Source organism: Chinchilla lanigera, unplaced genomic scaffold (assembly GCF_000276665.1).
Source record: "Chinchilla lanigera isolate Chin_1 unplaced genomic scaffold, ChiLan1.0 scaffold00058, whole genome shotgun sequence".
NCBI lineage: Eukaryota > Metazoa > Chordata > Mammalia > Rodentia > Chinchillidae > Chinchilla > Chinchilla lanigera.
This window is the reverse complement of record NW_004955459.1, coordinates 15,126,900-15,153,771: the sequence shown is the minus strand read 5'-3', so window position 1 is coordinate 15,153,771 and position 26,872 is coordinate 15,126,900. Positions and strand designations below refer to the sequence as shown.

General features: G+C 38.6%; 1 pseudogene; it reads right to left on the bottom strand.

The window, feature by feature from the left end:
- Positions 1-202: 202 nt before the first annotated feature.
- LOC102009355 lies at positions 203-2,363 on the bottom strand (annotated as a pseudogene).
- Positions 2,364-26,872: the final 24,509 nt, after the last annotated feature.

Here is a 26,872-nt window from a genome sequence, read left to right as displayed (position 1 = left end):
CTTGTGTTTCTAGATCTTGGTTATTTGAATAAAATGGTTGTGTCTTTGAGTTCTTGTTTTCAATTCTTTTGGAGAAATATGTGTAAGTATAACTGCTGAGTCATATGGTAGACTTCTACTGATTTGATGTAAAAATATTGGATGGTGTCAATTTTGAAGTAGGGAGACTTATTGAAGTGTCCAAGCAAGAAATAATGGCTGCTTAAGGTAAGGATGCAGAAGTAGAAAGAGAACGGATCCCGTGACTGTGCTGACTGGGTGAACAGAAGAGAGGTGGGCCCTTAGCAGTCACCACTGAGATGCTCAGTTCTCTGATCTGAATAACTGGATGAATACTGAAGCCTATCTGTGGTGGAAGCATAAGAGGAAGAAGTGCATTGGATCCCAAGTGTATTTTGGGAAAAGACTGGAGATGTAAACAGTCAGCTTCTTTGTCCCAAAGACAGCCTGGGCCAGGGTCATAACAAGTGTGGAGAGGAGAACCCAGGTTGAGAAGGCAGCCAGTTGCAGTTGGAATCTGTAGTACTCTGGAGTACTGCTCAGTGGTGTGTGTGTTTGTGTGTGTGTGTGTTTAACTTTTATTAGTACATGTTTGCAGTACTGATTCAGTAATGATGGCATTCATTTTAAATCCCTCCTCCCCCAACTCCTTTTTATGTTTCCAGCATCAGATTCATTTATTCAGTTAATTATCATATGTATACATGGAAAACAAGACTAATAGGCCAAAGAACACATAAAACATGTCAGACAATTGTACTAAGTCAAGGTACACTTTTAGATACATTATCTGCACAACATATTTTTTTCTTTCTTTTTTCCTATTATTTGTGTTTTATTTTGCACTTTACATGTGTATTAAATTTTTCATGTAAGAGAATCCATGCAATATTTAAGCTTGTGTGTCTTGAGTTACTTCACTTTACATTATGGTCCCAAAGTACAACCATTGTCCTACAAATGACTCAAGTTCATCCTTTTTTATGGGACAGTATTACTCCACTGTGTATAAATACCACATTTTAAAAATTAATTCATCTGTTGATGGACATATAGACTGCTTCTAAGATTTAACTATTATGAATTTTACTGCTATAAACATGGCTATGCACACATCACTGTGTTATGATGTCTTTATATCTTTTGGGAAGATACCTAGAAGGGGAATAGCTGGGTCAAATGGAATCTCTACTTTCAGTGTTTTGAGGAATTGTCATAGTGATTTCCAGTGTTTCCCTTCTCACTACAGTCTTGCCAGCAGTTGATATTGGTTGATTTCTTGATGATAACCATTTTTTCCGGAGTGAGATGAAACCTCAGCGCTGTTTTAACTTGCATTTCATGTATTTATTGCCATATGTATTTCTTCAACTGCACAGTGTCTATTCATTTCTAATTGGATCTTTAAATTGGGGGGGGTCTAATTTTTTTGAGTTCTTTATATGGTCTAGATATTAGTCCTTTGAGGATTAGCTGGCTTAGCTTTTTTTCCCATTCTCTTCATTCTGATAGTGAAGATTGTCTTTTTATGCTGTTTGTAGTTTACTTTGCTATACAGATTTTAATTTGATGTGATCCCTTTTATTGCATCTTGATATTATTTCTTGTTCAACTGGAGTTTTGTTCAGAAACTCTTAGCCAGCATCTGTGTTTTCAAGAGTTTCACCTATTCTGTATTCCAGCAGATTATGTGTTTCTATCCTGATGTTTAGATCTTTGTTCCATTTTAATTTTACTTTAGTGCATGGTGAGAGGTATGCATCTAGATTCAATCTTTAGCGTATGAGCAGCCAGTTTTCCCAGCATCATTTGTTAAAGAGGCTTTCTTTCCTCCAGTGAGAGGATTTGGCCCCTTTGTCAAAAATAACATAGCTTACTGTGTCTGAGTTTTTCTGTATCTTCTACTTGGTTCCATTAATCCATGAGTCTGCTTTTCGGCCAATACTATATTGCTTTTATCACTGTAGCTTTGTCATATAACTTGAGATCCAGGGTTGTGATGTCCCCTGCCTTGCCTTTGTTGCCCAGAATTTCTTTTGCTATGTAATTTATTGTATTTTAGCAGTTCAAGGGCTACTTCAGGTGTGATGGGCAATTCAAGAGTCTTGGTGGAGCTCTTAGTGTAGCAAACCTTGTAGGTAAAATGCATGCAGACTTTTGAAAGCACATGTGAAGGGATCTTATAAGATTGAACTGGTTGGTTTCATTTTCATCAAACTGCCTTGGGTCATTCAATATGGCTTTCAATATTCCTGATGTTAGTGCATGTTTTCTTTTTACAACAGATTCATGACAGTCAGAAGATATCAACATATATCATCCAGGCCTTCACAGCCACTGTAGGTTTTCTCTTCACCATCCATTATATTGTTGTATAATGCTACTTTGATTCTATAGGAACTTTAGTAGTTTCCTCCTTTCAGACAAGACTGGGAGGCAAATCCAACAAAACCCCAATGGACGAAGTCAGGTAGAGATTGGCCAACAAGCTGGCCAGAAGATAAACTTTTTTATTGGATCTGGTAGAAGTGAAGGCCTGCTCCTGGGACTAGGAATTTATCATCAACACTACAGCCACTGCTGCCAAGTCCCTGCATACTGGCACTGTGTGTGTGTGTATGTGTGTGTGTGTGTGTGTGTGTGTGTGTGTGTGTGTGTGTTATAGAAGAGATCTTGCTGAGAACGTTGAAGAAATTTTGATCAAATAGATGGTGACTTGAAACTAAGTTGTCTGAAGTTTTCATAAATGTTTTATATAATTTTTCCAATTGACTTTGAGGTATCTGTGGAATAAGTGCAGATATCTGGTTGACACTGCTGGAAGACTAGTTTAATACATTTAGCATATTCAGTATAATAATACTTAAATTGAATTACTTTTTTTGTGTGCATGTGTTACTGGAGATTGAACCCACAATGTTTTCACTGGTCTACATCTCAGCTCTTTAGATTTTTAGTTTGAGACAGTTTTGCTAAGTTGCCCAGGCTGGCCTTGAGCTTGTAACCCTCATGTATCAGCCTCCTAAGAGCTCTGGGATTACAGGCATGCTGCATACCTGACAGTGAATTACTAGTAAGATGTATTTTTATAATTTAAAACATGGGTCAGGACTACAGACTTGGAAGTCAGTCATAAACATGAAAGTAGAATTTAATGAAATGTTATGTTTATATCCAAAGTTTCATGCATTAAGAGGTGGGATTTTTGGAAGGTGACTGAAGGTGCCAAACTCATCAGTGATTAATCTATTAATGAGTTTGTAGCTGCATGTGCTGCTCAGAGGTGAAGCCTCCTTGGATGTGGGTTACTGGGGTGTGACCTGGAAGAGTGTATTCTTGTTTCTGTCTTCTCTCTTCATCCTCTCTGCTTCTTGAATACCGTGGGTTGAGCAGTTTGCCTCTGTCAGACCCTCCTACCATGCCATTTCGGCCTTGGAGCCAGCCAACTATCGACTGAAGTCTCTGAAATTGTGAGTCAAGATCAATGTCTCCTCCTTAAATCGTGGGTTTCAGGTATTCTGTTCCAGAGACAGTAGAGTAACTGATACATCAATGAAAGCAGAATGAAGATGTAAGGAAAAATGCTGTGGGCAACCATCATTTCAAGTTCAAGTAAAGGAAAAAAAAAAAACAGAAAATGAGCATGGAAAGGGTGAGGAGTGGAACAAAGAAGAGAGTAATATCAGGGAAGACAGGAGAAGAAGAAATGTGGCAAAGGAGAACTCTGAGGTTGGTGGTCAAACCTGGTCTAAGGGTATATGATACAAAAGGAGGGAGTTATCCTCTCCCTACCTTCAGCTGTTTAGTAAACCTTGTATACACAGCTTTCCTAAGTTAAGGGTGGCTGTCATGGTTTAGGTATGAAATATCCCCTAAAGACTCAATTCCCAATGCGGCAATGTTCAGAGGTAAGGCTTTTGGAAATTAGAGCATGGGAGTACTAACCTCATCATGGATTAATTCATGGATGAGTTTATAACTGAGCACTCTGTTAAAAGGTAAGGCCTGGTTGGAGGAAGGAAGTAGGTTACTGGGGGCCTAATCTGGAAGAGTATACTCTTGTCCATATTCCCTTCTTTTCTCTCTGCCCTTCTCCTCTGTGCCACCTGGCTGATAAAGTGAGCAGCTCCCCCAACCATGGCCTCTTGCCATGATGTTTCTGCCATGGACTGACACCTCTGGAATCATGAGCGAAAAGAACCTTTTCTCCTTGTGCATCTTAGATTTTATTTTTCTGCCAACAATGAAAATATGACTATACAGATCATTTGTTCTCAACTGTATGCAGGTACAGCTTTTGGCTGTTGGAGCAGGGGTGTTCTTGTGAGGACAGCCAGGAGGCTTCTAAACACCTGACATGCAGAGGATGACCTCACAGCACAGATTATCCAGGCTTAATGTGACAAAGCTTTGAATGTAACTATGACTTTGTCTACTAGATGCACATCTCTTTTTTTTATTTTAAAGGGAAAAGAACAAAAACAAAATAAAAAAACAAAGGCATAGCTGAGTAATACTCCACTGTATAAAAATACCACACTTTTTTTTTTCCATAAATGAAATAAATCGACCCAGATGGGTAAACATCATATTGTCTCCTTGGTGTAGGAACCTGAAAGACTAGGTAAAACTCAAAACATACAATAGATGATAGGAAAGGGAAAGAAATTGCTCAAAGGAAGGAACAGCTGGGATGAGGGAAAGAAGAAAAAAGAAAGAAGGAAAACAAAATATAAATATATATATGAATAGCTGCAATAATGGCATTGCTGATGTACGATGGTGTATTGGAATGAACAGTTGATTACAATTTTTTATGTTCTGATCAATTGTGCATGCTTGTGCCTGGTGGTCTGATCAACTGATTTGAAGGTAACAGTATGCAATGGAATTACAATGGTGAACTCCTACCATCTTGTTAGTGAAACTGTATTATCTCTACTGTTGTATCAAAGAATTTTTTGCTTATTCCCTAAAATGGTTTGAGCAAATTTTCATTCTTACATCTGGTAATCTGAGCAATGTAGTTGAGGATAGTGATATGTAATGTAACTACCACTGTTGGTTCATATTATTTTGTCTTGAGACTCTGTATCACTTTGAATGTTCTTGCTTTGATTTGTTTATGTTTGTGATACAGGTATGCTGCTGCTTTCTATTTCTTTGTTTGTTTGCTTCTCATTAACTACTCTCTTTAAAATAAAAAAGGCATAAACAAAACAACACAAAACAATAAAAACAACACAGAATTTCAAACAAGATGATAGGAGATTAACAATGGTTGTTGTATTATATATTGTTATCTTCAAATTGGTTACTCAGATAACCAGATATAGACATGTGAGATTGATCAAACCATTAAACACTAACTGTTCCTTTCAATAAACCAGTAGAAATTAGTAGTACAATTATCTTAGCTATCTTGTGTGTACAGATATATTTTCCCTTCTTTCTTTTCTCTTTTTCCCTCATCCTAGGTGTTCTGAGCAGTTTCTTTCCCTTTCATAATATCTACTGTACTTTTCAGATTTGATTTACTCTTTCAGGTTCTTACCCTAGGGAGACAATAAAATGTTTACACATGTGAGTCTGATTTATTTCACTTACAAGTATGGTTTCTAGTTGCATCCATTTGCCTACGAAAGCCCCGAGTTTATCTGTCTTTATACCTAAGTAATATTCCATTGTATAAAAATATGACATCCTTTTTATCCATTCCTTCTTTATCCATTGATGGGCATCTAGGTTGTTTCCACAATTTAGCTATTACAAATTGTGCTGCTGTAAACATGAGTGCACATGTATCACTGTGGTCTGATGTTTTTAGCTCTTCTGGTAAAATACCCAAAAGGGAAATAGCTGGGTTGAATGGGACCTCTAATCATAGTTTACTGAGGAATGCTCACACTGATTTCTATGGTGGTTGCACCAGTCTACACTCCCACCAACAGTGCAGAAGCATTCCTTTTTCTCCACAGCCCCTCCAGCATTTGTTATTGCTTGATTTCTTGATGATAGCCACTCTTTCTGGTGTAAGATGGCATCTCAGTGTTGCTTTAATTTGCATTTCTCAAGTGACTAATCATGTTGAAGATTTTTCATGTTTTTCTTTGCCATTTATATTTCTTCATCTGAGAAGTGTGTATTCATCTCACATGCCCATTTTTGTATTGGGTCTTTGAATTTTGGGGGCCTGATTTTTAAAAAATTCTTTATATGTTATAGATGTAAGTACTTCATCTGAGGAAAAGTTTGCTAATTTTTTTTCCCAATTTCTGGGTTTTCTTTTTACTCTGTTGGTGATTTCTTTTGATGTGCACAGATGTTTCAATAAGATGAGATCCCAGTGGTTGATTCTTTGATGTATTTCCCGTGCAGTTTGATTTTTTTGTTCATGAACTCTCTGCCTACACCTATGTCTTCAAAATTTCTACCTACTTTCTCTTCCAGTAGATTTAGTGTTTCTGTTTTAATATTTAGATCTTTGATCCATTTTGACTTTAATTTAGTTAATGGTTATATGCATGAGTCTAGTTTTGGTCTTCAGTATGTGGAGAGCCAGTTTTTCCCGCACTATTTGTTAAAGAGGCTATCTTTCTTTCTGTGAACATGTTTGGCCCCTTTGTCAAAGATGAAGTGGATGAGGGTGAGATTGTGGCTGCATCTTCCAGTATATCCCATTGATCATCAGGTCTGTTTTTTGCCAGTACCATGTTGATTTTATCACAGTAGTTTTGTAGTATAGTTTCAAGTCAGAGATTGTGATACCTCCTGCCTTGTCTTTGTTGTCCAGGATTGCTTTTGCCATTCTGGGTCTCTTCTGGTTCCAAATGAATTTTAGGAATATTTTTTCTAGATATGTGAGATATGTTAATAGTGTTTTGATCAGGATTGCATTGAATCTGTATAACAATTTTGGGAGTATGGCCATTTTCACAATGTTGATTCTTCCTATCCATGAGCAAATGATATCTTTCTATTTTCTGACATCCTCTTTAATCTCTTTTTTCAGAGTACTATAATTTTCACTGTATAGATCTTTTACTTCATTTGTTAGGCTGATTCCTAAGCATTCCAATTCTTTGAATGCTATTGTGAAAGGTATGGTTTCCCTAGTTTCTCTCTTACTGTGTTTGCTGTTTGTGTATAGGAATGCTATTAGTTTTTGAGTGTTGACTTTGTATGAAGCTATGCTACTGAATTTGTTTATTAATTCTAGGAGTCTTTTAGTGGAGTTTTTGGGGTCTTTCATGTAGAGTATCATGTCATCTGAGAATAATAATAATAATTTCACTTCTTCCTTTCCTATCTTTATTCCTTTTATTTCTCTGTCTTGTCTAATTGCTCTGGCTAATGCTTCCAGCACTACATTGAATAGGAGTGCTAGCAGTGGACATCTTTGTCTTGTTCCCAATTTTAAAATGAGAGCTTTCAGTTTTTGTTCATTTAGTATTATGTTGGCTGTTGGTTTATCATGGATGGGTTTGATCAGATTGAGATAAAGATCATCTATTTTGATTTGCTGTAGGGTCTTTATTATGAATGAATGTTGGACTTTATCAAAAGCTTTTTCTGCATCTATCAAGCTGATTATGTGGTTCTTGTCTTTGATTCTGTTGATATGGTGTATTACATCTATTGATTTGTGTATATTGAACCATCCCTGCATTCCTGGGATTAATCCCACTTGGTCATGATGTATAATCTTCTTGAATTGCTGCATACTGTTTGCTAGTATTTTACTGAGTTCGTTAGGGAGATTGGCCATTGTTTTCTTTTTTGGGTGGGTCTTTTTCTGGTTTTGGTGTCAGTATAATACTTGCCTCCAGAGATGAGTGAGGGAGATTCCTTTCCTTTCAATTTCATTGAAAAGTTTGAGGAGTATTGGCATTAAATATTCTCTAAATTTTTTGTATAATTTTTTGTATAATTCAGCTGTGAATCCATTAGGATCTGAGATTTTTTTGTTGTAAATTTTTAATGATGTTTTCGATTTCATTAACTGATATTGTATTATTCAGAATTTTTATATGTTCTTGATTCAGCCTTGGTAATTCATATGTATCTAAAAATCTGTCCATTTCTTCTGTGTTTTCCATTCTATGAGAGTAAAGAGTTTTGAAATAAGTATTGATGATCTTCTAAATTTCTAAAGAATCTGTAGTGATTTCACCCTTTTTATTCCTTATCACATAAATTTGAGTTTTTTTCTTTTCTTTTTTTGATAAAGTTGGCTAAGGGTTTATACATTTTATGTATTCTTTTAAAGAGCCAACTCTTTGATTCATTAATTCTTTGTAATGTTTTCTTCATTTTAATTGTGTTAATTTCTTCCCTGATCTTTATAATTTTTTCCCTTGTTTGGGCTTGGGGCTTGACTTGTTCTTCTTTTTCTATAAGTTTGATGTGTAGCATCAGGCTATTTATTTGTTCTCGTTTTGTTTTCCTGATGTGTGAGTTCACCATTATAAACTTCCCTCCGAGGACTGCTTTCATTGCATCTCACATTTTCTGGTAAGATGTATTTAAATTTTCACTTGATTATAGACATTTTTTACTTTCTTTAATTTTGTCTGTGACCTACTGGTTGCTCAGGAGCGTGTTACTTAATTTCCATGTGTTTATGGAGTTTTTTGTGCTTCCTTTTGCCATTAATTCCCAATTTCATTGTGCTGTGGTCAGACAATGTGCATGGCATAATTTCAATTCCTTTGCATTTACTTAAGCATGTTTCCTGGGCTAGTATGTGGTCTATTTTAGAGAACATCCTGTGTGTAGCTGAGAAGAATGTGTATTCTGATGTTGTTAGGTGGAACAACATCTACTAAGTCCATTTGTTCACAAGTTTGGTTCAGTTCTGTTGTTTCTGTGCTGATTTTTTGTCTAGTTGATCTATCTCTTTGTGTCAATGGGGTGTTAAGGTCCCCCATTCCAATTGCGATATTGGTTATTTGGTTTTTCATGTCAATTAAGATTTGTTTTTTATATTTGGGTGCTACCATTTCGATGCATCCATATTTATGATTGTTAGCTCTGTCTCTTGAAGTTTTCCCCTAATAAGTGTGTAGTGACCTTTTTTTAAAATCTCATTTGATTATTCTTGGTTTAAAATTCACATTGTCTGCAAATAGAATAGCTACCCCTTCCTTTTTCTGCTTTCCTGTTGCATGGAGTATTGTTTTCCATCCTTGGATTTCAGTCTATGAATTTGCTTTTCAGTTCAATGTATTTCTTGCATACACCATATTGTTGAATTTTGTTTCTTGATCCACCCTCCTAGTCTGTTTCTTTTAATTAGTGAATTTAGGCCATTTGCATTTAAAGTTATAATTGATACATATTAGCTTATCTTTGTCATATTATTTTCCAGCTGTTGATTCCCTACATTTGCCCTATGTTTAATTTCTTACTCCGCTTTGTGGTCTCTTTATATTGCTGTTCTTGGAATTGTGGTCATTTTTATCTCTTTCTAGAATCTCTTTCAGTACTCTTTGTAGGATTGGTTCGGTGGTCATGAATTTCTTCCATTGTTTCTTTGTCATGGAAGTATCTTACTTCTCCATTAATTTTGAAAGATAGTTTTGCAGGGTATACATCAGTCTGGATTGGAAGTTGTTTTCTTTCAGGACTTGAAACACTTCACTCCAAGCTCTTCTTGACTTGATGGTTTGTATTGAGAAATCTGCTGTGATTTATATGGGCTTTCCTTTATAGGTAATCTGTTTCTTTTCTCTAACAGCTTTTAATATTCTGTACTTGTACTGAATTTGTGGGATCTTGATTATTATATTTCTGGGTATAGATTTATTTTGGTTATGGCTAATTGGAGTTCTATATGCCTCACTTACTGTATGTCACATTCTTTTCCCATGCTTGGAAAATTTTCTGCTATTACTTGTGCAAATAGTTTTTTTGTCATTTGTGTTGACTCCTACCATTTCATTGACACCTATCAATCTTATATTGTTGTTCTTTGCATTGTCTTTCAGCTGTTGAATTGTTATTTCCTGGTTCCTTGTTATTTTTAAAAGCTCTTTCCTTTCATGCTCCCTAGCTGCATCAGTGTCTTCAAGGTTTGAGAGTATATCTTTAGTTTCTTTTTTCTTTTTTGTCTCTTTTTTCTGTTACTGGGGATTGAACTCATGACCTTGCACTTGCTGGACAGGTGCTGTGCCGCTGAGCTAAACCTGCAGCCTCCTATCTTCAGCTTCATTCAAATGGTTTTTCAAGCTTTCAGTGGAATTTTTAATTTCCTGGATATCTCTTTGAATCTGTTTCATGCATTTGATTTCTTTCCTATATTGTTCATTCAAGGCTTGTATCATTTTCCTATGCTCCTTTATTTTATTGTATCTGTCTTCTTTAGATATGCTGAGTAATTTTTTCATTATGATTGTCATTTCTTTTCTCTTATCTGGGAGATTATTTTTGATCTGATTTCCTCTGCTGGCTGCCCTTTTCATGGTTCAGGGGCTATGGGTCAGGCATGGCATTCCTCTGGCACAGCTGGTTGCTCCAGTTCTTCCCATGTTGCTGCAAATGACTAGATTTCGTTCTGCTTGTGGTTGAATAATACTCTGTTGTTCATGGCATCTCTTGTCATTGGTGCATCTTAGCTTGCCCTCTCTATTTCTAGAGCTCCTTCTTGGAGAGTCGGTTTGAGAGTTCCAGAGCTTGACTACCTGGTTGAGAACCTGCTCACTCATTGCTAAACTAGAGAAAAAAAGTGAGCAAGTGATTTAATATCTCCCTTGATACCAGTTCCGCACATGTGAAATGTCAATACCTCCTTTAAAAGGTTGTTGTGAGATTTCAGTGAATAAATAAATGCAAGGTGCTCAGAGCAGTGTTGGGTACATGGTAAGCCCTCAAAATAATGGTAGCAACATTGATTGGTAGATACTGTTTCAGTTTCCTAGATCTGATGAGATGAAGTACTCCATACTGGACATTTAAAATTTTTATTTGTTTTTGTCTATGTTGTTATTTTGCTATTGTTCTTTTTAAAATTCTCTTTAAAATAAAAAACATAGAAGTTAATTTTATATGGTTCTGAGAATAGAAGCCTAACACTAAGGTTGATAAAGCCATGCTCCACTGATGATGCTGGGGACAGGCGATGTCCTGCCTCTTCCCAGCTTCTAGTGGTTGCCAGCTGTCCTGGGCATTTCTTGCTGATAGCCACCACACTCTAACTTATACTTTTGTCTTCACGTGACCTTTTTTTCCTGTGTCTCCATATCTCCTTCTCCTTCTATGGTAAGCAAACTGGATTTTGGTTCAGTAGGACCTCATTTTAACTCCTCATATATGTAAAGACACTATTTCTAAAGAAGGTCACATTTGGAGGTTTTGGATGGACATGAGTTTTGGTGAGAAACTTTTCAACCCAGTATAGTACTATAAAAGTTAATCAACAAATTCATACTGGTCTAGCAAGTACTACTCTCAGCAAAGAAATCCAATCAAAATGTTTAGCTGGTTTAGAGAAATTTAAAAAGCTGGTTCTTTAAACCATCTTGCTTGGTTTTATTTGTTTTGAGACAAGGATTCACTATGTAGTGCAGGCTGGCCTCAGACTCCTGGCAATCTTTCTGCCTCAACTTCTCAAATGCTGAGATTACAAGTGTGTGCCACCACAACTGACTAAACCATTTTGCCTGTGATAGCCTGGACATCATCTGGTAGAGATAAATTACAAAAAATATAGTGTTTGATTTGAAGTTCCTCTGGCATGAAAACTGGCATTGAGATTTGGGGTGGGAGAGGTGGCTGAATGCAACTCAGCCGACCACCTGTCCACTCATCATGTGACAGTCTCCATAAAATCAGCTCAGGAAGCAGCATCTTCTGTAATGGAAGGAGTTACTTTTCTGGCTTATGCTAAACAGAGCTGAGCCTGTGTGCTCATAACACTGAGCTTCACAGGGCCCTGATGCAGCATCAGGAAGCATGTAAAAGACAGTGGTGACTGCCAGTCCTGTCCATGTGCAGAAAAGTCAGATATATGTCTCTCTAGCTGGGTGTCCCAGTTTCCAGCTTTCCAATGTAGGAGAGACTGTCAGGCACAGAGCACTTATCTATGCATTTGCTGGCATCTGCTGCTTGGAGTTTGTAAATTGTTCACTTAGTCCAAACCTCCTGTTGGTGTCTTTTCATTCTTGTCATGCACAAGCCCCAGCTGACATTTGCCAAGTCAATATCTGAACATAGTCAAATGCATAAAATATCCACTTAACTCTACAGAACATACCCGAGGACATTCCACTTCTTTATATCTGTTAATGACTACCCTTATGAGCACCTCTTCTAGCATAACAGTTTGCAAAACTTTTCTTATACACAAATCACCTGGAAAGTGGTGAAAACAATCATTCAAATTCAGAATGTCTGGGATGGACCTGAGTCTGCATTGTGAACCAACTCCTGAGTGACGTTGCTGCTTGCACCTGGCAAGGGCAATGGAGCATTTGACTAGCAAAACTCCATGCCAACTGCTCTGCCCAAGTCCTTCTTCAAGAGATCCATCTGCAGCCTGAGAAATGGCAAACTCAGTCTTACCAAAGCAGGTGTTGGGATTTAAGTCCAGCCTTTGCTACTGGGTAGCTAAATGATCTTGGATGCATCTTTTCCCTCTCTGATACCTGTTTCTGAGCCTGTATAGTTGGAGTATCTCTGATTTTGACTACCTAACATTCAAGGTTGGTGAAAATTGAGATGGCATATTTAAAAAAACTCCATGGACAAAGCACTATTAAAAATAAGTTATTCTTTTCCTTCAGGCTGTCTAGAGAATGAAAGGATGATATTGTAGATGTAGGACCATGCTGTGATGTTAAGAGCTTCATTCATGATGACTCTACATGTCTCTCTGAGAAATGTATCCTTTCATGTGCTCTAGGACAAAAATATGCTCAGACATAATGTTTTTATCAGTAATTTCAGCCATTCAGTATATTTAGCATGTACTCAGTTCTTTGTATGTACAAAACATTGTCCATGGGCTATGGATATATCAAGATAACTAAGGCAGGGCTCTAGGTCTGAAGGAGTTTGAATCCAGAGAGATACATCTTAGGCCCAGATGGTTCAAAGCACAGTAGAGAGTAGATCATGTGTAGTGGTGATAAGTGTCTTTACTGCCTACTGCTTTCTTTCCTGCTAGTTTGCCCCTACTACACCCCGTCACCACTTTGGTCCTTTTCCTATGTTTTTGGGAGTCATATGTACATAGTGGTTGAAGCCAGTGATCTGGAATTGTACTGCCTGGGTTTGAAGTTCAACACTTTGTGACCTTGCACAGTCTATTTAATCTCCCTATGCCAGTTTCCTCATCTGTACATTTAAGATACTCTGGATGAGATTTCTATTTCTGCTATGAAGACTTGCTATCTCCAACTGGAAGAATTCATCCATTTGTTCAATTAGAGTTCATGATATACCTTCCTTTTTCAGTATCCTGGGCAATCTAAGGCCATTATACCTTATGCATTTCTCATTATTATTTGACCACTGGCTTTCTTATGACAGTGTGGATCAAAGTGAAGGTGACTTTTTAATAAGAATTCCAACCTTGTCAATATGGAAAGAATATGCAATGGGATTTGAGCTCTGCTTCTCACTGGCTATATGATCCTGTGAGCATTTCTGAGTTCAGTATTTTCATGCACCAAATAACCACAACAGTACTTGTATGAGGTAGCTTGGAGAGCCATAGTGGAATACCATAGACTTGGTGACTTAACAGAAATCTGTTTTCCAACAGTTCTGGAGGCTGACGTCCCCGATCAAGGTCCAGAAGGATTGGGTGCTGGAAAGGCCTCTCTTCTTGGTGTACAGGTGGCCAACTTTACTCATACAGATAGAGAGGGAGAGAGATGGGGAAGGGTGGGAAAGAATACTTTCTTCTCTTTTTTTCGAAGGATACCAGTTCTATCAAATCAGAGCCTTACTGTATGGTCTCTTTTAAGGCAGTTCTTTCATTCTCTTAATATTGGAGTATCTCTGCTTTTAACTACCTGTCATTCAAGGTTTGTGAGAATGAACCGAGATGGCATATTAAAAAAGACTTCATGGAAAAAACACTGATAGAAATGAGTTATTCTTTCCCTTCAGGCTATCTAGAGAATGAATCGCTGGTCATACTCGGGATTAAGGATGCAATGTATGAATATTGGGAGGACACAATTTCCATGAGTTTCTTCCTCCGTGGAGGAGGTGAGTTCTGTAGAACCCACCAGTGCTGGTCCCAGGAATGCCCAGTGAGGAGTGAGTCCTGAACTTTTGAACACTCCCCAGTGATGGTGCCAGTTCTTTTAGGGAGAACCACGCTCCTTTCCTGACTTCTGTAATCAGTGGGTGTCTCTGATTAATTTTAAATTTGAGAGGCAAATCTCTGGCACCTCCTCCTTCTGCTCCTGACTGATGGTTCCAAGGACCTGGAGTAAATTAGCAGATGCAAATATAAACAGCAGGAAAGGCATAGATTGTCTTCACTCACCTCTAACAGTGACCCTTGCTAAGACAGAGGCATGCAGCTGTGTTCTTACAGAGTGAACGGGCAGTTGTCTTCATGTGACTATTTGGAGAGGCCACTCAAGTGCTTCTCAAACAGCCATCTGTGCTGAGGTGGTGTTTGTGCTGCTACAGGTAGGAAGAGCCAGACTAGAGAAAGTCAGTTTCCTTAGTAGTGATTAAAAGCATGTTTTTACCTGCTGTAAAGTTCTGCTTTCCCAGAGACATCACAATATTTCTGTTTTTCTCCAGCTTTATTGAGGTATTATTGACAAATAAGAATTGTATATACAAGGTGTACAGCTTGGTGTGTTAGTAGGTGTACACATTGTGGATCACCACCACCACCCAATTAACTAACATCACTTCACATAATTACTATTTTTCATTGTTTTTCCAGAAATGAAACAAAATCAACCCATTTTTTCCTTCTAGTTGAGTTCATTGTATTTCTAGTTGTTATATGCAGGTTTCTTTGCTATAAACCAAACTGGAGAATGTGAGGAATGAAAGACAAGCTTCTTGCTATTGAAAAGCTTCCAGTGTAGCTGGAAAGACAAGGTTAATTCAGATGGGAATTATTAGCGCCTCAGGACAAGATGAGCTGTCCATCTGTGCTTGTTTCATTCAGTCATGGTGAGATTTAAATTAATGAGTGAAGGAGGAGATGACAGGGGCCTAAGGAATATTGAAAGGAGGAGTAAATGCATGCACAATAGCCAGTGAGAATGGGGCAAGACGGTGTGGTAGCCAATGGGAGCAATGCACCGCAGATATAGGAGCCAATGAGATGGGACATTGTCTGCCTCTGGGAGAAAGCAGGGAGCACAGACACCCAGACACCCACAGGTGGAGCTGAAGCTGCAGCTGTCAGCCACGCCAGGCTCTCAGCTCAGCCCCTGGATCATTTGACTACCCTCCCATTACAGTGCTCACCTACAAGACAGCATCGGTTCAATTTTTTCTCTCTTCCTAACTTTTGCTTTTTAATCGATAGAACAGATGGAAATCTTGTTCTCAATTATCCCTTGTCCCTATTTAATCCAAGTTCATCTGGAAGAAGATTATTTGGATACATTTGATTTTTAAAAATGAAAGCAAAAACAAGCATGGAGCATGGGGAGGGCTTTCATCATTTTTTTCCACTGATCCAGCCCATCAATATAATTTCCCAAGAAAAACAAAGAAATAAACTCGTACAACATTAAGTCACAGCAAGGAGCTACTTCTGTTCCATTTCTGTAATCTCAGCATAAACTTAATTTATAAGGACTGGGAGGGTTACGGTGATATTCTGCAATGCAAATCAAATACAGCCTGAACACAGACACAGAAAGTTTTGTGCTGTAAATATACCCGAGAAGTTCAGAGGAGCATAAAAAGTTGGGGCAGAAATGGGTTAGAAATGATTACTTTGGAAATGAATTGCAATTTTCCATTTTTAAGTGAACATATGTCGCCACAGTTTTCTCTTCCAGGATTGCTTAGCGGGTGGCCTTTAGCCAGTTTTTTACCCTGATTGATTTGGCTCACCGTATTGGGTTTGAAATGCCCATGACAAGGCTGTTCTTTGGGTACTTTCACTTCTACTTATTTCTCTTCTTGCAGCCTGGGTAGCTCAGAGCAATGTCAACAGTGATTACAATTCAACCATTTATTTCCTCTCACAATTAAAGGTGTGCTAACTGAGATATGACTGCCTTATCAAATGAAGGATGTTCAACAATCACTTTTCTAGAATTCCTGTTACAAAGGCAAAAGCAAAGATTGAGTGAATGATTAATGTTTTCAGATCTTGCTATTAAGTTAGCCAATGATATTTGGACAAGGCAGGAATTGAGGAAGAGCTTTCAGCAAAACAGTGAGGAGTTGGAGGTTTTGTCTTGGGCATTTCCTGCCTCCTTGTCTGCCAATGACCTTTTTCCAAGCCTTCTTCAAGTTCCCATCTCTCACCATCCTTGTTTCTTGATTTAACCACAACATTCCTGCCCAGGTGTGACACAGTGAACTATTAATTGTGAGATTTGTATGTATTAAACAATGCATGCAAAGGATAAGGCTTGAATGTTGTATTAATTGTGGAAGTTAGGGTACAGTAAATCTTGGATTGGGGAAAATATTTGAAGCTATGAACATTTTCTTGATACCTAAAAAGATCCATGTATGTATGTATCTATCCATCTGTCCATCTATTCTTCCTTCCAACTATCCATCCATCCTTCATCCATCTGTAGTGGATTGACAACTGGTGGTCAACTTATAACCACCAGTTGAACTGAGTAAGAGTGGTGCTGGGTCTGAGGGGCCCACCTGAAGATTGTTGCCAGCAGCATAAGAGGCAGAACTGGAGAAGAAGTGAACCTGTTGGGAGATGAAAGGCTGTTGGATCTGGTAGAAGCTGTAAGGAGCTGTAAGGAGCTGTTGGTTCTGTTGGAGGAGCTTGTCAGGCTGACTTTCCTAATGAACTTGGCTATTTTCATCCTCCAAGGAGCTCAGGGCCTTGTTGGCACTGAGAATAGCTTCAGTTCACTTTGGGGGAACTCTGGTCCTCTGAGCATCACTTCCTGGCTCCGGAGGGAAAAATGCTACGCTGCTCAGTCTCCTGGAGAAGCTTGCTGCATTGGCTTTCCTGTCTTCACCATTGGAGGAGCTCGGGACCTTACTGTTGCTGAAGATGGCTGTGGTACCTTCTGGGGAGCTCTGGTTCTTACTTTGAGCTTTGCTTCCTGGCTCTAGTGAAGATCCCTCAGCCTGCTAGCACAGATTCTTCACCCTACTGGCACAGACTTCCTAGATTCCACCACTGACCTTCGGGCCTTCACAGCACAGATCAGTGAAACAGGCATGCATGAGATATTGTTCTGGGTTCTGGATCTCCTGCTGGATTCATGGGAGGCATTGTTATGAGCTCTAGACCTTCAGCTGGACACATGCAGAACGTTATCACAGGATCCAGGCTCTTAGGTGGATTCCTGGTCTATAGTGTGTAGACAGATTTCCTAAACTCTTTTTCCCGATTCTTTGGGTGACTATTATAAATAATCTTATAAAATAAATGTCCTATAGTATATTTCCCCTTGCAAAATAAGCCCCAAACCAACATACCATCCATGCTTGATCTCCACAGTTTATTATTTAGAACCACTAGATGGCTATGCTCAGACATTTGTGAGCCTGGGGATTTCTTTCGATGCAAGCTAGGTACTCCCAACATGGACTCTATATGCACCTGCAGAATTCTGACCCATCTCCATTCTGTGTAAGAGAGGTTCTGCTCAAGAGTAAGGTCTGGAAGCAGCAATGTCTTTTCTCTGTTGTATCCTCCCTCCCTTTCCAGCTTTTCTTTTCCCCCATGTTATTTGGGAAGACTAGAATGCCTTTTTCCCGCTTCTATTTGAAGTAACTGGAAGAGAGTAACTCTTAGAATGTCAGATGTTATAAGTGAAAGCTGAACTCCACACAAATTGGGAGAAATTTGCAATTGCACAGAATCCTTGAGAAGGACACTTGATTCTGTGTAATTCTTTAAAATCATCTGAATTTATTTTAGCAGCATTAGCATTTTTGATGAAGCTCACTATTTAATTCAGGGTTGTTGCCCAGTTATCACAGAGTGATTTCCAGGTGACAGGATTAACTTATCTGGCAGAAGGGAAGAGCCACCTGTCTCTTGGGGTCTTCCTCTTAGAAAATATTATTCTCTTTATCATGGGGTGCGGTTGCTGAGAGGATTGGAACGGACAACTGGCTTCTTTTCTGCTCCTTTGGTCTTCCCCTGGTGGAACAATCACTTCTTCCTTTCAATCTAGCATACACTCCGTGTCTGGCATGTTCCAAGTGCTAGGCAGCCATCAATTTGTTTACTGATCATAATACTTCAAAGATATGGGTACTGTAGAGTTATGCTCTCTAGGTAATTGAAGCAGAGAGAGGGTAAGTGATACATAGGGTCACATACTTTGTAAGCAGCAGGGTAAGCAATGTGAGCCAGGCTGTGTCTGACTTCAGGGTGTATACTGTGAAATCTGTCTTCTATACTTCACTACCTGATCTCATATTTTCCCTCAGAGTTGACCTATGTTTCCCATGAAACATAGCCCATTCTGCCCTCTCTTGTGGTCATATCAACACTAGGCCTCTTTCCCAGCACAAGACATAAACCTGGGGTAGCAGAAATTGCACCCTACATTTGTGTTTGCGTTTCTTATCATGTGTTCCTGGCCACCATGGGTAAACAATAAATGTTTAATAACTTTATTACAAAATAATTTTAGAGTAGTTCTCTGGAAATATGCCACGCAAAAAAGGGCTTGCTGATGTAGTCCCCGGGCTCTACTGTCCCTATCATCATCAGCCTAAGTGGTTGGGAAAGGAGCCAACCTTGGACCTTTCTCACCAGGCTCCACTGGAGAATTTGCTGGAATCCAGAAAGGTGCTCTTGATGGGGCTGTGAACTTCTTGGGTTTACTATCTCTGTCTGTATTAATTTTAAGTTTGCCACAGTACCACAGAAGCACAATGGAATCTGAAATCCATTAAGTTGCAAGACAGTCTGGAAGGTTTCTTCAGACAAATGGTCACCCACCCTGATGGGCAGGTTTTTGTTTTCTTCTGGAAGCTCTTCAGGTAAATGATGATGCATTTCCCCCAATCATCCATCCTTGATTTCTCCTTAATTTTTAGTCCTTCTCCTTAGGACAGAATGTGAGCCTTCATCTAAAATTCAATATAATGTACAAGAGTTGGGTTAAAAATAACAGCGGAGCTCATACTTTAAAAGGAACAACAGGAATAGATGTTCCCAGGCACCTAGAATGTGCTAATTTAACACTTTTTCATTGATCTTGGCTCCAAGCTTTGTACAACAAATTCAAAAAGTGAAATGAAATTACATAATTTTCCATGGCAGATAAAAGGGATCCTACAAAGTTTTGATAAATGATAAATGTTCCTTGGGACTAAATTTAAGAAGGAATTTTTTCACAAGTTCCTTTAAAGGGAACATTTCCTCATTAGTGAGCAGTGTCTTTAAACATGAATGACAGCACTTGAAAGGGTACTTCTTACTTCAGGCCCATCTCTGAGGAATATCTTCCAGAGACATGTCCATGGCTTTGGCAGGCTTGCATTATGATAGCATGTTTGTGGCTAGAGAAAGTGAGGCTGTTCAAAGAATGGGCACAAACATGAATGACTGTGCTAGCTCATTATCAGGACCCTTTGGAGGTCATCAGCACAAACACTATTACTTTTATGTCTTATGGTGAATAAGGGGTAGGACTGAGGCTTGGAGCTGAAACTTCTACTATAAGCTCTTTGCACTGTACCATGTAAAGTTTAAATCTTTGGCTATCTGAATACCTAATAAGAAATGAGCTTATCTCCTAGAAAGTTATGGATTAATTCCATCTGCCAGAGAGTGTCTGTTAAAATCCTGTCCACTTATAATTAATGTATCTAACAAATGACTACAACACTGATTCTCAATATTATGGAAATCCTGCATTTTTGACAAAAGTGATTGGGGAGACAAGCTCACCATTCTGTTGAGGAAGTAGCAAATTTTACATCCTTACTCTGGCAAGTTACCCCAAAAGGTAAGTGGATCTTACTTCCTCTTACTTTTAAGGGCTGGGGTAGTTGTCTTCCTCTGGGCTCAGACAGGTCTGAGATTGCCTCTGAATTTGGCCATGGAGGCGGGTGATGAAGGCTGGGGACAAGCAATATTTAAACCAGAAAGAATCAATGTCAGTTAAAAGAAACAGTGAGCAACCAATGTTACAAACCTTGGCAAAAATGAATGGTATAGACTGAAAGGTCTATGTCATTTATAATGAAAAAAATTAAAGCAGCTGTTGCCAGCCAAAGACTTCATTCACAAAAGAATTCTAGTATAATCTTGGTAAAATTTCTGACTTCTAATTTAGCCGCATCATTGGAATAGGCCCATTAGGATGAGTTTGCTCTGAAGTATACTCTTAAGTAGACCATGAAATTACTTTATGGGCAGGTTTATTTATGAGAAATGTGGAAAAATGTGCCAAATGCAACTATCTGGGCTCTTTTGGATAATAGCCAGCTACATGTTCAAGTACTTCTTGTACTATTAGCTAACATTTCTAAGCTCTTCTATCTACCAATTACTGTCCTAAGTACTTGATGAGTCTTAGGTTATTTTTTCTTCATAATGTCCCTCTCAAGTAGGTACAATTATTATGCCTACTTTACAGATGAAGATGATGCATTACAGTGAGAACTCAAAAAACTTAACACCAAAAAAAAAATCAAACACCCCAATAAATAAGTGAAAGAATTGAACAGATACATCTCAGAAAAAAGAAGTACAAAGGGCCAAGAAAATATTTTAAAAGTTCAGTGTCTTTACTGTGACAGAAATGCAAATCAGAACTACACTGAGATTTCACCTTACCCCGGTGAGAATGCCTACCAAGAACATAAAACTTAATAAATGCTACAAGGATGCAGGGAAAAGGAACTCTTTACACTGCCGGTAGAAACGTAAATTAGTGGAAAGACTATGGAAATCAATATGGAGTTTCCTCAAAAAAACTAAAAATAGAATTACTGTTTGATCCAGCTGTATCACTCCTTGACATAGAACCAGAGGAGTTGAAGTCAGCATACCATAGTGATATTGCATACCCATGTTTATTGTGGCACAATATATCATAGCAATAACATAGGACTAGCTTAGGTGCTCATCAATAGATGAATAGGTAAAGAAAATGTAGTATATACACACAATGAAGTATTACTCAGCCTTAAAAACATCACAAAATCTTGTCATTTGCAAAAAATGAATGGATCTAGAGATATCACATGTTCTTTATAACATGTGGAATCTAAAAAAGATAACAAAAATAGAAGGGACATTATTAGTAGACAAAGAGAAGAGCAGGGAGAGAAAGGAGATATAAGGGCTGGTAATAAGGGGTGTTACAGTTTAGATCTAAAACGTCTCCCCAAAATCTCAGATATTTGGAAGGTGATGACATCATGGGGCATAGTACTCACCAGTGGATTCATCCTCCTGTCTCTGCTTTGCCGTTTCCATGGTTTGGGCAGAGTTCTCAGTCAGGCCCTTCTGCTATCCTGTTTCTGGGTCAGAGTCTGCTGACTTTAGACAGAACCCACTGGAAACTGGGAACTAAACAAACCTCTCCTTCTTTAAATTATGAATGTCAGATATTTCATCCTAGAGGCAGGAAAGTGACCAATACCGAAACTGATACAAGAGAAGTAGGGTCATGGCTGTGAACATACCTGACTGTGTGGCTTAGAAGCCCTTGGAAATGGTATACTCAAGGAGTTTGGAAAGTTTTAGAGATGCCGGATAGAAAAATTGAAAATGCTATAATCAGAGGAAGCAGATATTGATGAGAGATTCTGATTGGAACTCAGAAGACCAGAATCCTGAGACTGTAAAGACTAGGTTCAGAAGGTTTCAGATGGAAACAAGTCCTCCACTGGTAGTTTAAGTAGAGGCTGTGTATTAAACTGTGGCAGAAAATTTACCTTCATTTGGCTCATGTCCTGAAACTTTGTGGGAGACTGAGATTAAGGGCAGTGGATTAGTTAATCTGACAAAGGAAATTTAAAGGCACCCCAACATTCAGATTGTGGCATGAGTATTACTGTCTGCTTTTAGTCACATCTACAGCAAAAAAATCAGGAAAAGAGAGGAGTGCAATAACAAAAACTTCACAGTTTGGCCAGAGAGAATATACCTTTGAAACTGGGGCTATGGATAGCACGGTTGCTGAAAAGATTAGCATTAAAAAGAAGCCAAGAACTTTGGATCAGGACAATAGAAAAGATGGCTTGAAGGCATCTCAAGAATCAGCGAGACCCTACCCATCTCACCCCCAAGTTGCAAAAGTGTAACCCTTTCAATTGAGAAGAGCGTCACCAGGGCCCATGCTTAAGAAGGGCTTCCTAGGGAACTGGTTGTCTGGAATTCATTTGCTCTACCACTGAGGCACTCAGAGGCCTCTGTAGCCATGGTTCCAAGGGGGCCTGGTTACTTCTTGAGCTGGCAGCAGATCTTGGTGTCATTCATGTGGTGGTGGTTTTACAGTCATATATAATGTAAAAGTTGTGGCATCAGAGAGGCTTCCACCCAGATTTCGGAGTAAGGCTTGAGAGCCCGTCAGTGTTCCCCTGAGGGGATGATGTGTAAAGAAGCTGTGAGAGTGAAGCCAAGAGTGAGGCAGGCGATAGACAGTGTAAGATATATCCTAGCCTGACTTATCCTGTCAATAGACATCTTGTGGAGATCATAAGAGCATCTTACTCAATTATATGTCTTTAACATGTCAACATGAGCCTAAGAAATATGGTCTTACCCTCACTATATTTCTTTAGTATCCTAACATGAGAGTAAAACATAATGTTCCTACACTTATCACACTCCCTTGACCTCTGGCATGAACCCAAGAAGCACATACTCTACTGAGGGTAACCCCACAGTCATCATAAAATTAGCATTGAATTTTTGACCCATGTGTTGGGCTTTGGAAGCCATGCCATTTCCATCTAAGCCCATCTAAGTTCACTAAATCTTCAGCTTTTTGTGAGGGTGGAGACTCACAGTTGATCCGAAAGATACCATTCTTGAACACATCCCAAATTCCAGAAAACCAAAACAGAAACCAAAACCAAGTAAAAGACCCCCAAGAATTCACTGCAGTTGCCATCTCTGATTCTGCCTGCCCTTTGTGCTTGAGGGTGTACTTTCATTAGGACAGTTACCACTGCTAGGCACTGCCTGCTTAGAGCTTTCCCACATGGACTTCAATGTCAAACCTAAAACAGACAGGACTGTTCTGAATCAAGCACATTCTTGAGATTTCTCATGAGCCTGTATCTGTTCTGTAGAGTGTACTTTCCCTTCAACAATTATCTCCCTTTCTTACTGGTTCTGTGTGTTCTACTAATTTTTTTTTGTTTAGGATCAAGAAGTCTGGACATCGGGTGAAACAGGCAAATTATCTGGCAACAAAAGTGCATATTACACACAAGGAAGTTGCAGGTGCCAGAAATGTGGAATGTTTTCTGAGGAAAATCAAAGGCAGTGAATGCAGCCATCCCAAGTCAAAGGGCTGCAACCTACAAGATCATAGGGACTGGGCTTCCCAAGCCTTTGGCTCTCACATCTTGCTACAGCCTGACCTGAACTGTAGACATGGTACTTAATGTTTGCCAATCTGTGTTGTCGTCTTGCTTTGTTCTGAATCTTTTCTACTGCCCTATTCCTCTATTTGGGAATTAGAATATTTACCTGTGCCATTGTATGTTGGAAGTGTTTAATATTCTTTTCTTTTTATGTGTTCAGGGGCTCACAACTAAGAGTTTGCCTCAAGTTTCAGAGGAGACTTCTCAGCGATGCTGGTACTATTAAGACTTTGGTGACTCTTAGAGATGGTCTATATACATTTTGCATAATGAGATGGACACAATACTTGGGGGCCAGGAATGAAATGTTATGTTTACTTATGCAATGTTCCCCAAAGGTCTTACATGATTGGATCATGGGGGTGCCACTGCAGATTCATCCACCAGTAAGTCCAGTAGCTGAATGTGCTGGGGCATTCTTGCAGGTGGGTCTCTTGGAACATGACCTGTAAGAATATATTCTTCTACCCAGCTTATCCCTTCTCTCTCTCTCTCTCTCTCTCTCTCTCTCTCTCTCTCTCTCTCTCTCTCTCTCTGCTTCCTGGCTGCCATGGGTTGACCAGCAGCCTTCCATAAGGCCATTCATTATGTCATTTCTGCCTTACAGCCAACCAACTTTGGACTGGAATCCACTGAATCCTCTGAAAACTCATGCACCTCTCCTCCCTTAAGTTGTGAGTTTTGAGTATTTTGTGCCAGTGACAGGAAACTAATACAGGGGGCATGAACATGATTGAAAAACAGTTTTTATATTAAGCCCCCACACATGTGAAACTAGGGGGAAGGTTAAGAGGGGGTGGTGATAGAAGTGATTAAAATATGTTGTGTGCATGTACAAATCTGCCAACATGAAATACATTAATTTGTATTAATATATGCAGTATAGAGAAAATTATCTTGGCCAAGGTGGCAGAGAGGATATGTCAGAAAGCAGACATTCAATACCAGGTGGTCTAACATGATAAAGTCTATGAAGCACGAAGTATAGGAAGAAGGGGATTTGAAAGATCAATTTTATGGCAGTGGAGCATGTTCCCTACCAAGGATGTCTGATTTATAGTAGGAATCAAAAGGTAGAGACTTCACAAACCTGACTCTCTCATCGTAGGATTGGGAGTTACAGGGTTTGATACTGCCTCATTTATTTCCATGTGATACACATTGTGGATGTACTTGTGTCACATTTGAAGTTTTCCAGTAAGACAGAACCTATAGGTTTTGGACAATTTCCTGACCAAGTTCTAACCAAACCAAACCAAGCCCATCTGAACTGAACCAAATCAAACTGAACCGAACCAAACCAAACCAAACCACACCAAAACCAATCAACAAACAAAAAACCAAAAAATTCAGGCCCAAGATTAAGAAAACCCCAAATCAGAAGAAAACAATAAAAAATCAACCAATAAACAAGCAAAAACAAAAAATTAGAGTGCTATTCCAAAATGAAAAGGGAGAGATGCTACTAGATGGGAAACAACGTGCGTGCTACAGAATGCATACAGCTTGCCCGGTGGCCTTCTCTACCAGGGAAGCAGCTACTAATTAGATTTGGACAGGGCCATCTTAAGCACCATTTAGATCTGGATTTCTTTCTGCCATAGGATCATACTGCTTACTCTAATTTTAGCACTAAAGTGTTAAATTTGTTTTTCGTTCTTCTTATCCCAATTACCACTCTCCTAGACTGGTCTCTCATGATTACTTTTTCAGGTTGCTGCAAATTCTTTCTGTTTGCTTCCCTTAGATCTAATCTCCTTACCTTCTAATTTATCCTATTAATCAATAATTAGCTTCTAAGTCATAGGTCCTACCCTGCTATCCCCAGGTAAAATGTGTTAAATAAATCCCCAACTTCCTTAAAATCTCTCTCTCTCCTTTTTTTTTTTTTTTTTTTGGTACTGGGAATCGAACTCACAACCTCACACTTGCCAGACAGGTGCTGTGCAGCTGAGCTAAATCCCTGGCTAAAATCTAACTCTTAACTGTTTAGTATTCTTTCTTATTATTTCTCTTGACACCTTAAGCTTCTCAGCTAACTATTATGCTCCCTATCTCCTTGTCTTTGCTCATGCCATTCTCTCTAACTGGACTATTTTGATCCTACTGAGTTCTGGAGAGTTACCCCAGGCACTGAATCTCTGTGATGCCTTCATTAATCAGCTGCATTACCTATAAGAGGTGATCAAAAGATAGGGTGAATATTTAAATTTCCAAAAAGTTGTTACAGTAAAAGAAATTGTGAATAAGGTACCAGCATATCTGAGGTGTGATCAAAAATATAGGGAATATTTAATTTTTTATTACAATGAAAAACATATTACCCTTAATCTCCCTCAAAATATTCTCCCTCACTTCAAACATACACAATTCCTTTTGATAGCCAAGAATGATAGCATAAATGTGTTTGAAACAAGTGTGAATATTTTAAAAATTTTGAGGACAACTAATGACATTGTGTCTTTCACTGTAAAAAATTTTTAAAATTAAAACATTCGTTATATTTTACGATCACTCCTCAACTGTTTATAGCATTTACTTTTGCCAGATAAAAACATCATCATCACCTTATTCACCGAATCTGGCACGGCATGACTTCTGGCTCTAGCCCAAAGACAAAGTGACCATGAAAGGTAAATGTTTTGAATCCATTCAGAATGTTGAGGCAGCCATGACAGCACAACTAAAGATATTCGTGAAAGAAGATTTCAAAATTGCTTCAGAAAATGGCAAGAATAAAGGGATAAGTATGTTTGAAGTGAGGGAGAATATTTTGAGGGAGATTAAGGGTAATATGTTTTTCATTGTAATAAAAAATTAAATATTCCCTATATTTTTGATCACACCTCAGATATGCTGGTGCCTTATTCACAATTCCTTTTGATACCATATCTATCTTGCGTGTCTATACTTGTGTAAGGTAATTTCAGTTGCAGAAATAGAAACTAACTTCAGCTAGCTTAAGCAAAAAGGAGTATTTGTATAAAGATGTAAGGAGGGTCATAAACCCCAAGGACATGGACATATCCAGTTAATAGAGAAGTAGCCAAGCATCAGAATGTTTATGCTCCTCTCTTTCTATGTCTCTGTGTTACTTCATTTTCTCTCTTCCTTGTAGACTGACTTATCCTTTTTCTCTATTCCACAAGATAAAAAATGCCTA